General features: G+C 44.5%; 1 protein-coding gene across 1 annotated transcript in view; it reads right to left on the bottom strand.

Annotated features, from left to right (window-relative positions):
* Positions 1 to 13,160, bottom strand: part of PXYLP1 (2-phosphoxylose phosphatase 1) — a 52,068-nt gene extending 38,908 nt beyond the window's left edge. Inside the window, exon 1 of the mRNA XM_032119726.1 lies at positions 13,055 to 13,160. The gene's annotated coding sequence lies outside the window, so the exon portion shown is untranslated. The remainder of the gene's footprint in view (positions 1 to 13,054) is intronic.
* Positions 13,161 to 13,536: the final 376 nt, after the last annotated feature.

The raw sequence follows: 13,536 nt of genomic DNA, 5'->3' as shown, positions 1-13,536 counted from the left end.
GCCCCTCCAGGCTGGCACACAAGGTACTCCCAGGGCACAGCAACGCTTGGCCAGCACATGTTAAATGAAAGCAGTACAGTAAGTACTGTAAGCACTCACTGAAGTGAGCATTTTTAAACTAAAAAAGATAAAATGAAGCCTGGAGGGGGGAGAAATAAAAGCAAACCAACCTCATCTTCCCACAAAACTATTCCTACATGCACATGAAACAAATCAACAAACAACAGATCAAAAAACATTTGGGGTGTTCAGGCCAGACTACCACAGAGCAAGAGCACTGCAGAGCATCCGCTGCTAACCTGGTATTTAGGCACTGCTGATCTTTATCTGTTTACCCAGGCCAGAGTGCAGGTCCTGCCCCTGGACAGGGGCACATCTCCACACTGAGAGCTCCCAACGGGCAATTCCATCAACAACTGACAGCACCACCTCGCTGGGCTGCAGGAATGGGCCTGGTTTGTACCCTCTGGGGTTTGGAGCCAAGGAAGTACTTACTACTTTTAAAGGGGAATAAGCACCACACTGAGGTGGAACAGCAGCATCAGGAGCAGCAGCTTCTGACGTGTGCCCAAAGTGCAGTGGTTGATGCTCATACCTGAGACAGGGAGGTTTAGATTGGATATTAGGAAAAATTTCTTCACAGAAAGGGCTGTCAAGCATTGGAACAGGCTGCCCAGGGCACTGGTGAAGGCAGCATCGCTGGAGGGATTTAACAGACCTGTGGATGCAGTGCTCAGGGACAGAGTTTGTGGTGGGTTTGGCAGTGCTGGGGGAATGGTTGGACTCAACCTTTTCCAACCTAAACAATTCTGTTTCTATGAATGCAGTACTTGATAAAGATGACCTATAGAACTCCAAAAATCAGTCACACTAATTTTAAATGTGACACACTTCAGTTTAGAAATTCATAGGGATAGTCATTAACGAAGCATCCTACGTCGAAATAGGGGTAAGTAAAAGGCTACTTCTGAGTCACCTTTTGCAGCATACCTACCTACAGAATTTAGCATACCTACCTACATACCTACCCACAGAATGTAACTTTTCCTTTTAAACATGATCCAAAATCTCAACTCATCAAAACAAGACAGAATGACTCACAGCATTTAGAGCACCCTCGGTTCTTACCTAATCTCACACAAGTGCTGGTGTAAGGTGTTATTGCATGCTCCCACAAAGGTAAAACCAGACTTATGGTTGAAGGCCGGGTCAGGGAGTCAGGAAAAATTAGTAACTACCTAGAAATGCTGGGAGAGAGGCAGCCAGCCCAGAGCCCAGGCGAGGCACGAAGCTGGAGCAGAGCAGCTGGCAGCACTAACCTACTTTCTGTTCAGCACTGCAGGGGCACTGCCAGCCAGGGCATCACACAGAACCTCTCCCTGGCAGCACCAGCTCCTCAGCAAACCAGAGAGAAGACATTTCTTGCACGGCTGACCAGCTAAACTATTTCTTTTGCTTGTTTAAGTCAGCCCCTGAAGATAACTTTACATCAATGCTTTCCAAGCACTTGTGAGATTAGATGTGACACTAAACCAGCACTGCCAAACTCCTGTGCCAATTGACTGATGCTGTTATATTCTCCAAATCACCAGCATCCATCTATAATACAAACCTACTCTCCAGCATGAAGCGTAAACACAGAATTATACTGACTCACCATGACAGCTTAAATGAATCTACTTGATTAAAACAGCATGTCTCCATAAATAATCAATAGTACTCCTCAAAGTCTGCCTTAATAAAATTAATGTATTTATGTGATGTGCTGCATCAAAATGACATTGTCTACTGAAACACAAGTGAGCAAAAGCGGTCATAATGAAAAAAACAGCAGACAAATGGTGACTTTGCCCCAAATGGAAGGTAGTGCTCAGTCTGTACATAACTATGTGCCAAAGACAGAGAAAAGTATATTTTGGAGCAAGCTTATAGAGTGTAGGAGGGAGAACAAAAAGCCCAGAGATAACATAAGGTCGATCTGGAGTAACATTCATAGATAGTTTTAGAAAAGGTCACAGAAGAACACAGGGACCCACCCATTAGTCTGATATCTCTACACTACATAAGAGATTTAAACTATCACTTCTTTTTGATATATCTTTTGCTATTTATCTCCATCTGTAGGCTTATTTTCTGACAAAGCCTGTTTTGAAGGCATCTGAAATGAAGGTGACAGCTCCTGATACAATTACAATGAAAAGTTCTGCCTTGACTTTCACTTTAACTCGTGATGCCCCACCAATCACTCCCCAGCCATTGGGCAGCAGCCCACCGGGGACATTTTTCATCCACTCACAAGTCCAGCCCCCAGACAACTTCAGACAGTGAGTTCATAGCCTTGAATTGGCAACTAGAGAAAACAGCTGTGTCAGCAAATGACACAAGTCAAACTTTTTCTTTGGCACTTCAAGGGATTTGCTTTTTTTCCTGCATGAATACAAAATAGTGGCTGGGATTTTCTGGTCATGACCAAATCAACCGGTGCTATGAAGAGCCTTGGCAAGCACCAGAACAGAGTGGAAATGGGAATACGCAGCAGAACCAATTCCCTGGTCAGCATGACCTGCTTAGTTACTGATGCTTGTAATTGTCACAGTGAGGAAGCCCTCACAAAACCCCTGCAGCCACTGTAGCAGCAGCAATTTAAATTGGACATACGATCCCTGCAACACTGAGGGTGCATTTTGCATGGCGTCACAAAATAAGACAGCATCTGTGATGCTGTTCAGCACAATTCTCAATTTTCCCATTGGAAAAAAACAAGAAGCATATATTTTTTTAATAGCATTTAAGAAAAATAGGTCACAACACTTGGTGTAAATAAATGCTTTTCTAAAAAGAGTAAAACTGGCTCATCATCGGAAATATTAAATAAAACCTGCTCAGGAGTGTTACTCATGTTAGCCCACCCACCCAGTGGGTCAGTAACCACGGGACATGCAAAACTCAACTGAAAATACAAATAGGTCAGCAGCCTCATGAAACAAAAACAAAACAAAAAACCACACACACAAAAAAACCCCTGTAGTGGTTTGGTCCAAAATACTCATTACTATTTACCCTCTGTGAGATAAGAATTAGGAGAAAAGCAAAGCAGGCACCAAACTTGAAAGAATATAAAGTTTATTAACAGACCTAAAAGAGGGAAAAAGAAAAAATAAAATCATACCACACCTTCAGAACTCTTCTCCTCCCCCTACCTTTTCTCCCTTCTCCCACTGACAATGTAAAAAGACAACCCTTGAGATGTTCAGTCTGTTTACCACTTCCATAATAACCTTGTTCAGTTCATTTAGGAAGAGGAGTCTCTCTTGCCCATGCTATGAAAACATTATCACAACGAGACAGCTGCCCAGGTTGGTTCTCTGCTTGCATGTGAGTCCCTTCCCACAACTTGCAGCTTTTCCCACAACAGCTTTCGAGGGTCCAATCTTGAGTTACTGGGGTACAATTTTAAGGTTGAGCCGTTCAGGAACAAAAGTTCTCTTCACCCATCTCTGGGAGCATTTCATCTCTAAGAACAGAGGCCCTACTCCTTCCCTGGGAGCAAAGGGTCTTCCTCATCTTCATCTCTAGGACTATCTCCGGGAGCATCTCTAGGAACTGAGGTCTTCTCCTTTCCATTTGGAACAACAGTCCTCATCACTTCCATCTCTCCCTGTTCAAACTTCTCATCAAATTACAGCTGCTTCAGCATCTGCTTATCTCACCACAGGTGCTTTTGCTCACAAGTACAAGCTGAATGGTCCACCCCCCATGCCTTCATGAAATTACAACGGGTACTCTGATACATCATAGCTTTACAACAGAATTTCAGCTTTAAGCATCTCCTCTTTCTTCTCCCTCAGGTTTTCAGCTCTTCACAGCAATAAAAGGGTTAATCTCACCCAGGCCTTGCAGCTGGAATGTGGCTTATCGCTGTTGGTTACATGATCTTTTGCCGGACAGCAGTGCAGCTTTCAGCCGGATCTTGGCCGCACTGGAGAGGGGGAGCTGAGCCGCTCCAGCTGCCCACAGCAGGGATGTGGGGGGGTTCCGCAGGTGGAACAGGGCCCATCGGCTCCAGGATGGCCGTGGCCTGGCCCGGCCGGAGCAGGGCCTGGGCTGGGCCCGCCGGCCCCCACACGGGGCCCGCAGCCACCTGTCCCAGCACTGGAAACGAGAGAGCGCTCTGCCTGGGGTTTGTCTATTCTCAAGTGTGTTAAAGAATTGTCCATATTCAAACTGGCCAGCTGATAGGTTCTGTCAGGTCACAGAGGAAGCTGTAAGCACCCCTTTGCAAAAACATCACTTCCGAGACTATGCTTGCTAACCCATGACAACCCCCAACACCCAAGTGAAGAAAAAGAAAGCCATGATAAAAAAGGCAGCGTGCACCATTCCACAAGTAAGGCATGGAAAGAGCAGGAAGCAGTGCCTGTCCAATAGAGCATGGCTACATGTTAATATGTAAAAACTAATAGTTCCTTATAAGATAATTTTATTTTTTAATTACTTAACATTTCACCAACAAGTATCTGATCAAAAAAAAAAAAAAAACCCAAAACACTAAGATGCTGAAGTTTAATATATTTTAGCACATTAAAATGTCCACATCTAAATTTTTCTTGTCTTCTGTTTGCAAGTTTCTTCCTTACCTAGCCAGTTCTAAAATCCTCACACTGGCACAGCTGGTCCTACAAAGGGCAAAAGCTCCTGGCAATGGCCCAGCAGTACTGCCCAGTATTTCAAGCAACCAGCATAAGCTCCCTCTTCATGCAAGCCAAGGGATCGAAAAGATCTTACTTGAACAATTCTGCCCCTCTGTACAGAACTCACTTTCCCTGCGCAGCAGATTTATCCCTGAATTTAATAAGCCTGGACAGTGACGAGTGCTGAGCACACAGAAGTGGTGAAGGGACCCTCAGCCAGGCTGAATATTGACACACCTTGAAGATAATCCCCTGCTCTCAAAATACAAGGTTCCCTTGACTCCAAAATCTGAGCTTTTAAGCCTCAAGGTGCACAAGCAGAGGAACTGGTGAACATTTTAAACACCCCTTTGTCCTAAGCAGCTTTCAAGTTTGAGCAGGACTCTCGTGAAGTTTTATGCTGGAAATGCTGGAAAAGCTGTCTTCAGCTTACATCTTTTAGAGGGGTTGTTTCCTTCTTTTCAATTCTGTCCTACTCAGTCACCATTAGGAGCTGCCTTCTTTCATGTACCAGATGCTAAGAGATGAGAGCAGAACAAGTGTTTGCACAGTTTACATTTGCATCTGATTTTGCCAGTCTAAGTCCTTTGGAACGTATTTGTTTTATTGAACTTAGAACCTACCAGTCTATGAATGCCCTCCTGAACCTGGGCAATAAACACAGTCATGCAGAGACACCTATGTTTGAGTTTTGTGCATTAATGTTATAGTTAATGCAAAGTAACATTAGAACACTACAACTATTCTTTATGAGTTTCACAGCATTGGGATTATTTTGCAGTCAGAAATCTCTCCAGCTTCTGGAATTTCCTTAGACTTACATCAATTTTCTGACAAAATGATGCCCATGTTATCTTGAACAGACATAAATGAGTAAAAAAAACAATTGCAGGAACTGTTAAAAAGCATGAAAAGATCATTAAGTGTTGGATTTTAATCGGTTTTTTTCAACCTTGCACAGTAAAACATTTAGGTGTGTGAGCTTACCTCCCCTGACCACTAATGATCATGCAAGAAAAGACTTCCAAAACCAAATGCTTCTGAAAACTCAAACAAAAACTTTTGGAAGAAATACCATACTTGTGACTTGTAAATATCCTTTTTGATTCAGTAATGTTTCAAAATCACACTTACAAACACATGAATACCAAAACATGGTTTTTCTAAGATCAAGCACAATTTCTGACAGCATTCACTAAAAGGGATCAGTACTGCAGTTATTTCTACATAATCAATGGTTCCTAGAACTATTAATAAGAAAAATATAAGTAAATACATTAACTAACTCAGAGATGAAGAAAATTATAGTTCCAAAATATAAGGTGCTGTAAATATCTATTTCTTTTGGGATTAAGTCATTGCCCTAGATCACTCTTTTCCTTCTCCATGCTTTCTTCTTTTCCTAAAATTATCAGTATATGTGAGAGAAGTTCTGAACAGTTGAATTCAAATATTATGTCTATGTCCGGCATATCTTTCTGTTAAAAATAAGTAAATAAAACCACTTTAACATTAGTCTCCTTTTCTCCCAGAACACTTCCCCTTTAGAGACTCAGCCTGGAGACAGCTTGCTGCCTTCATGCCCAGGCTCTGGCAGCACCCTGACAGCACAGGCATTTTTGCTCCTACCAGCTTCACTGGTCTATTTATACAGAATAGCCAGTGTTCCCATCAGCCAGGACACAGGGATGACATGTCCCTGCCTGCAGGAACTTAACAAGAGTCTAAATTAGCTGTGACTGTAAACAAAGAGAAAAAGCAGGGCTACACATAGAAACAATTATGGAATGTTTATTCCAACCTTTATGTTCTACTTTCTCAGATTTTGACATCTGTTTAGATCAGAGGACAAAAGAGTGGTCAGCAGCAAAATTCATGCCTGCCAGCTCATGCATTCTCTCCTTTTGATTTGTGCCTTTAGTCACTGATGCTGTGTCTCACTTCACTCTGGGGGCTCAGAGCCCAGGCAGGCACCTCTGCCCCTGAGTTCTGCTCCACATCATGGAAAACACACAGGGAAAGCTCCACTTGGCACCCACAGAAACCTCTGAACTCCAGTCCTTCAGCAGAGATGTCTGTTTGGCACAACCAATGCTGCTCTAACGACTCAGAGTGCAGCACAGTCCCTGAAGATGGATGTGGGTTTGAATCTGAAGCTGCATTTCAGGCAGAACATGATACAGCAAGGACTGCTTCCCTCAAACCACAGAGAAGCTTCACTGTGTTACAGTCTACCAATAAAATCCAGTCTGTAATAAAATCTGTCAAATTACAAAGCTGAAGTATTGAAGAAACCACTGCAGTTCCTTTCCTAGCTTAAAACCTCTTCTCTTATTTTGATATTTTTTTCATGAATTGTTGAAAGTTCCATGCTTTGGCCTTTGGTTTTCCAACTATGATTTTATAGGTCTCATGTGGATTACTCATTTGAACAGCAAATGTATGAGATCATGAAATATTTCCAGGAGTAGGTGTCCTTAACTTCGGTTTCTTTTGGTCCACATAAACCCTTAGTTCAAGAGATTCTTCCATTCAGACAAACTTCTCAGTAAGTGCTTTGATCTGGCTTTGATTACCTCTTTTTGGTTGGAAGTAAGATCAATGTCTTACACTACCGTGTAGAAATCTTAAAGAACTTGAAGTCAATACCAACCCACCAGTCCAGCATATCACTTTGGAGACTCTAGGTGAACCAAATTTTAGTATCTAGAAAAATCTGTCACAAGCCCAACTCTCTGTTATCCATTTCAGTAATGTCCCCATAGTCCTACTCCTTCTCCTATGCAATAATAGGTCGTATAAGCCTCTGAACTGGAGAGAAAGTAAAAACAAAACCAAAGGAAATTCTTTTACTTCCTTAAAGGAAACTGAGCAACTCTTTTTAAACAGTATTATGAAACTTGAAAGAAACCTTATGATTTTGATGGCTCCAGGCCAGAAATGGCAGCAAAACCATTCTAGAACATACAGATAATTAAATAATTCTTAAAAAACAGCACCAGAATGTAATTATTTTAAACGTACAACTTTAAAACCATATACCATATGCTCATAACTATGAGCATAGATCCTATTCACCCCCAGATCACAGCCAGTGGTTGATCAGGTAACATCACAGCTCCAAAACGGCAGTGCAACAACCTGATGTTAGAGGAGTTTGTGCAAGAGGGATGGAAGGGATGACACTGATTTCATTACCCATCACATTTCTACTCTATCCTATCCTTGTGCTCCAGCTGTATTTTGACCCTCATCCCAAAAGATTTTTCTTCTGCCTATAGCCCTGCATGAGATCTGTTCCATCCTATATGGAATATATATGATGATGTCAGGTCACCCAAAACTTCCATATTCAACCACTTCCACACAATCTCAAAGATTCAAAATTACAGGGTAGATAATACACTTCTGTTCCAAATGGAAAAGTTGTGCTTCTCCACAGATTCTACTATTACCCATTGCAGCTCATGGGGAGGAAAAAAAAAGATTAAACATACTTTGTTCAGCAGTTTTGTCATCTTCCTGCAATCTAACCCCAGAATGGTGACTACACAGATGCATTAGCACACAGTCAGCATTTTCTGCTGCCCTTTCTTCCCCACAACACTCTGCACAACTGCCAACTTGCCTGGCTGCTGAAGAGCTGAATGGGGAATAACATAGGCAACATACTGGGAAAACTGCCATACTGCTGGCAAAAGGGCAGGCCTGGCTTTCCACTGGATCCTCATGGCAGCAGCACAAGCTAACCACTAGGAACACATCATCTTACAGCTACAGACAGCTGAATACACAGGGACAGGCCAGGGAATTATTGCTTCAAAAGGGAAAATAAAAATAGGTTTAAGTAAACAGTGCTGGCATTAAACACCATGTCCCAGCATTTCCTCAGAAAGGCCCTTTGGCTACAGTTTTGTTGCTTTAGTTGCTTAGCTGGTTTTACATTTTATCAGCCCTCACAGAAGCTCCTCGTGAAGGTACCCAAAGGTCTTCAAAGTCAGAAACACAAGCCTGTGTTCAGACTCAGGAGCAATCAACAAACCGACACCACAACCACCACGCAGGGAAGATGAGTAAAGCATGAGAAATACATGGCAAAGTGCAGGAAGCAGCACCAGCATTGCTTTGTCCTTTTAAACAATGATTAACCACAGAGGGTACCAGCTGTCTGCAGGGTCCCCAACCAGCCACTGCCAGCACTAGGAAGGCACAGAACAGCATCTTCCCCCGACTCAAGTAACCGTGACATTTCTCATTGCAGACACTGACACAAAGTTGTGGTGTTTATTTTTTTATTTTCACAAGGGAAACCATGAATCCTGTGACAATTTCTGTGGGAAACTGACTTCATTCTTGGTTCACACTAAAGTTTCAGGTGGCTGTAGAAACGATTAATGGATCAGCTGAAAACAGCCACTGATTAGTATTTCCAGACAGAGTTCTGAACATGTTTACCATGTGGCCCAAACAAATAAGCCTAATTATTTCAGCTTCCAAAAATCAGTTACTTTCAAGAAATATGCCAGCTGTCTAGTTTTTCAAAGCCCAGTTTACTCCTCTAATCAATATGAAATAGCCTGTCAATCACGCTCTGAATCCTCTGCCTGTCATCAGAACCACTTAGTGCCTAATCACACAGTTATCATCTACCTTTGTAGCCCTCCTAGAAAATGTTTCTATTATCAGCTTGCACAGTGCAAAAAAATGCTCTTTCTTGCTGCTTACGATGAACCATTACATTGATGATTCAGGCATTATCTGATTTTTTAAAAAGAATTGTAAATGCCATTCACCACAGTATACCTTCCCACTCTTTTATTTCTTCACTGAACAAGAGAATGCCTTACCCAGCTGTAATCAGAGAACATCTAGTATTTACAAGATAAACAAGAACATGAATTTTGAATTCTAACCTAAACCCAATGGCACATAACAAGCCACATGGGCAAAGCTCATATGCTCCTACATTGACAAGACTCATGTATCCTCCCCTACAAATTTTAGACAATAAAATTTCCCAAATTTTTCTACCCTAAATAGTGTGCAAAGCCAAATGCTTGCTTCAGGGGACTCTCTTTGGGATTCACCAAAGAGCAGCCTGATTTTAACAGAATATGAAGCATGTTACAGTCTGTACAGCATCCCTTGTATCGTCCTGGAAAACTGCTACAGAAACCTTCAGTCGTCATCATCCTTTACATAGCTTTATGATCAACTGTTTCCAACTCTGTTTCTGTGTAATTTATGCCATACAGTGGCCTGCATTTCCATTCCCTGTTATGGAAAGCATTTTCAAAAGCTTTTCAAAGAAAATAAGAACTTTGAAGCACAATATTTTATCAGTACTGCAATATTTTAATACAAATCCAGTAAAACTACGATGACACTCAAACCCATGCAAGTAGAAATCTTGCATGAAACCTACATTTAAAGTCTCCTCCCAAGCATTTGACATTTCTTCCCTTTTTGCAGCAAAATTTAAATTTTCATTTTTGTATATAATTTACCACCCAAGCCAGAGTATTTTTAAATACACCCTTCTGAACGTGAATCAATGCATCGCTCGCTTGCCTCTCCCAGAAAAGTCAAGATTAAAAGCGATGTTCAAACACTACCCGAATGTGATGCACTGCTGGGACATTTTCGACCCAAACTACACTGTTTGTCCAACATTTGGACCACTAAGGTTCTTTTTAAGCAGCGCTTGAGGCTGCTGTCTACCAGTGTTTGTGTGTGTGCTGCTCCAGTGCCTGTCAGTGTGGCTGGGATGCCATGCTGCCTTTTCCTGCATCTTATCTGTTACCATCTACCAGTAACTCCCAAAACTTTCCTGTATTCCCTGTAACAAACTCCATCTTCTTTAATCTTCTCATATTTCCTTCACCAAATGATTCTTTTAACAGTCAAAGCAATAGCTGTGTATTTTCTGCACACTCCCAAGCTCCTTGGGAGAGCACCTTCATCCTTTTGGCAGAGGCAGGCTCGAAGACTCCACCCTCTTGAACAATTAAAGTACCACCACCTCCTTTGTAGCATCCATCATAAACCATAAATCTAAATCATAAAGCATATGTTAGTAGGTGGCTTAACATTTAATTCCTACGCTCGTGTGAGGTATGTTTGTGAGCACCACGTATCTCGCAGTGGTTTTCCACTTAATTAATTGCCAACACGTTTTTGTAAGTCAAAAGATAAAATCATGGGGAGATGAATTTGCAACTAGAACTGACCATAAATCCAGATAAAAGCCACACTCAGGACCACATGAATCCACCATTCATCTTTTGGGCAATAACATGCAGACACACTTACAATACAAAGCCTCTGTAAGTAAAAGAAAATTTTTTTCTGTATCTGCAACTTCATCAGAAAAAGCATCCAAAAAAATTCAACCAAAATCTAATTTCAAAGGTCTCTTGCAAGATTGTGAACATAAACAAAGACCTACGTAAGGAACCTCACAGAACACTTGAGGTTTCATTCGTCTAAGGAGGTTATGGTAAGTATGTAAGAATATACAGCCCCTTGTAAAACCACTGGAGGAAGCACACTTCACCGGCAACAGTGGTTTTGCACACCCTGAAGCATTGCTTTTTGTGTTTCTTCACTCCAAGATGCCCACCTCTAAAACTAGACAAAAAAAGCTCAGAAGACAAAAGAAAGCTGTTACAGAAAATGAAGTTCCCAATCATAAAAGTGAAACAATTTAAGTAAATGCCTGCAGCCTAACCCGAGGCACACCTCTACACCGGTACAGACACAGCCTCAGTTACACCAAAGCCAATTCACAGCTCTTGTTGTTGTCAGACCTTCCTATGACACCCTGCTATCCCCCAATGCTTCCTCTGCCCCGGAACAGGGAGCTTGTTCACCATGGATTGAATCTCATAGAAAGTAGTATTTCAGCACTACTGAGTTTACATAAAATATTTCAGATACTACAATTAAAAGCCATTAGAGAGAGGAGCATATGTGTTTTAACCATGTGCACTACTTGTAGTTACCTTTTTGAGAAGATTAAAATTAAGCAGCTTTTGCTTTTCATCCCACTCACACCCTCCCACTACAAATTCTGTCTGAGCTAATCCTCCTTCTAGAGACGTCAAAACAGGGCATAAGTATTACAGCTACTTACTGCCAAAATGTGCTGGTTTAATATCCCATTACTATTGTAATACTGGCACAATAACTTATTATATGTGACAGCTTTTGCAGTTAGTCAAGGATAGAGCCACTTACTCAGTACAGGATTTTTCACCACATAAAAATATCTTCGTAAAATTTGTAGAAGAGAAAATTTAAGGTCTGTACTCAGATGCTCATCTCAGACTATCAAGCCAGACAAAATAAAAAGGCTTATAAGGTTATTACACATGCTTTTCTCACCCTGTGATTTCCACAGTCAAAGACTTTACATAAAGTGATCCGTCCAGAAATTCTGGTTACAGTGTTTACAAATGCATTCTTTAACCCCTTACTTCCCGGCATTGTAAAATACACTTTCACAGCTTTATTTGGTTTTTTTAAGGGCCACACTCTGTGTTAAGGCCAAGACAATGTTCACCTCAGAACACACTTCCAATGAGAAGTCCATGCTTGTCAAAACGTTCAGGGTTGTTCTTCGGTAACCTGCAGCACAGAAATAGACTAAGAAGTCTGTTCAAGGCTCTGAAAATATTTAGGTTAAGTATGTGCGATGAAAAGGATGCTATGGGACACGCTAAAGACAAGAGGCATCAGGAAATACGTGAATTCACGAAGTTACTCCACTCCGGCCACAGCGTACCCGCCGACAATGGATGACAAGTGCCGGTGCCCGGAGCGCCGCAGCAGCTCCGCTCCAGCCGCGCTGCCCCTGCCAGCCGAGGCGGGCACACGAGCCAGGCTGCGGGCGCGGGGACTCCCAGAGGGACGAGCCCCTGCCAGACCCTGCGCTGCACCGCTCCCACACACCGGGTCATACACACACCGAGTAACACACGGCTCGCACACAGTGGGTCTCGCACACCCCGGCTCCAGCCCGCGGTCCCGTCCGGCCGCAGAGTGCAGGGCTGACCCGCCCCGAGGCCCCGCGGAGGGGCCGCCGGCCGAGCCCCCGCCGGTCCGGTCCGGTCCGGCCGAGGCTCCGCGCCCGCAGCGCTCCCGCCGCCCCTCTCGGAGCCGGGCGCGGGCCGCACCCCCGCTGTCCCCGCTCGTCGGCAGCGACCGCCCGCCGGCGCCGCCGAACCCTTACCGGGGGAACGGAGCACCGCGGGCACAGCCGGGGCGTACTGGGGCACCGGCCCCAGCGCTCCCTGGAGCCGCGCCCCGGGCGCTGTCCCAGCTGCCCGGCGGGCACAGCCCCGCCCGTAGCCACCCCTTACCTGCCCCGCCGCGCTCGGCGCCTTCTCCCGGGGCCAGAGCTGGAGCCACCAGAGCCGCCACGCCACGGCCGCGGCTCCGCGCCCGCCGAGCGCCCAGCCCGCCCGAGCGCCGCCCCCCCGGCCACGCCGCCCGCCCACGCCCCCTGCCGGCCGCCGCCGCCGCCACCGCCCGGGCAGCTCCGCACGGCCCGGCCCGGCCCGGCACGGTAACGAGACGGGCGGGTCCCACAGCCGGCGTGGGACAGGGCGCCCGCCGCCGCCCGCCCCATAGGCGGCCCGCCCGCGAAGGAGCCGGGAAGTGTCAGCCCTCTGAAGCAGCCTCCTTTCACAGGCACGGCTGCGGAGAGCACCGAGAGGCTCCGGGGCCAACAGCGGACGCCCAGCCCGAGTTCCCCACGCCCCAGCCCTGTTTTTCAACTTCCCGCTGCTTTCAGCTTGCAGCGTTGGAGTGGATGGCCGTCAGTTCCCCGGAGATGCGGCAC

Source organism: Corvus moneduloides, chromosome 10 (genome assembly GCF_009650955.1).
Source record: "Corvus moneduloides isolate bCorMon1 chromosome 10, bCorMon1.pri, whole genome shotgun sequence".
Lineage (NCBI taxonomy): Eukaryota > Metazoa > Chordata > Aves > Passeriformes > Corvidae > Corvus > Corvus moneduloides.
This window is presented reverse-complemented; position numbering and strand designations above follow the sequence as displayed.